Consider the following 1317-nt stretch of genomic DNA (forward strand, 5'->3'; position numbering starts at 1 on the left):
TTACTGGTTATTCTGAAGCTCATTTTGTGATATAGATGATTGCAGATAACCATAATTGTCTGGGAATGAAGATCTCTCCTGCAACAGAACAAATAACTCTGAATAAGCACTTTAACAAAGTAGAATCTCCAAATGAAAATTGAAAGGAACACATGCCCAGTACCTCAAAATAAGTTGCAGAGAAACCTTGTGAATAATCCAGCATGCTCTCTGCTGAACCTTGTTGATTGGTCATAGTGACATCGTTCTGAAAAAATAGTGGAGAACAAAATAAGAAACATATCCCACGACCCCATTATCGGAGATTGAAATTGTGTGATTCAAGTTCGAAATTTTACCTTAGAGAAGTCGTAAACAGGAGAGCTTGCAGTGTCATCAAGCAGAGAAAGCAGGTGTTGATTTTCTCCGACTTTCTTTCTCGCTTTACTAGTTTTCTCCAGTTTGGCTGTTTTCGAAGACACTGGAGGATAAAAGCACCCATTATCTTCATTGAAGTAAGTCTCATCCTCTGGGAAATGTGGAGGCCCAGAAGAAGCATCAGAAACCATAGACAGATCCTCCTCCATAGCCTCCTCCTCGTTCTGCTCTCTTTCTCTTTGTATTCACCATAAAATCGATTATCTCTGTGTGAACCATTCTGGTTCAGGAAAGATTGTTCAAGGTACAGAGTCCAACCAGACTCACATCCACTGCTGCATTCTGAGGCAAATGCATTCATCTTCGTTCACCTCCGATTTTCCAGGGAAAATCTGAAAAGGGTAAGTGGGAAATGTCGAAAAGAATGAAACTGTATCCACCGAAAGCAATGGGAATCGCTCTCTAGTCCTGGTTACTGAGAACCAAGTTGGATGTGAATTGCAGAGGAATGAGGAGAGAAAGGGACCGAAAAGTTGTGTTATTGAGGTTATGAATAGGAGCGAGAGAAGAGAATGCCAGATGGTTGGGATATAGTGGGTGCATGGAAGAAAGAAGAGGGAAGAGGGGGAAGGCACAAGCCTTTCACATGCGAGACAGCGAGGCACTGTGTACCCTCTTAACAAAACCAGGTACACGTCCACTTCTCCTTCCACAGTACATGGACACCTATCCCTTTGTGCAGTAATGTCACCCTCTCCCACCAAGTAAGTTGCTTCTGTGGTGTTGTTATGCCTTGGCCCTGATCTTTCTATCAGATCAAACTTAACCTTTCCAATTTCATTTGTAAACTTCAAATGTAACCTTCCCATTTGTTTCTGTTCAAGTCCTGTTCTGCATTGGCGTTAATGGCCATGTTTTTTAGTCAATTTTTTTCTTTTTCCCCCGTGCGTCTACCAAATG

The 1317-nt window shown here is 42.0% G+C and overlaps 1 pseudogene; it reads right to left on the minus strand.

Moving 5' to 3' along the window:
* LOC114732160 (uncharacterized) lies at positions 1 to 970 on the minus strand (annotated as a pseudogene).
* Positions 971 to 1317: the final 347 nt, after the last annotated feature.

The sequence above is a fragment of the Neltuma alba genome, unplaced genomic scaffold (assembly GCF_004799145.2).
Source record: "Neltuma alba isolate B1F8T4 unplaced genomic scaffold, ASM479914v2 tig00002552_pilon, whole genome shotgun sequence".
In the NCBI taxonomy this organism is placed as follows: domain Eukaryota; kingdom Viridiplantae; phylum Streptophyta; class Magnoliopsida; order Fabales; family Fabaceae; genus Neltuma; species Neltuma alba.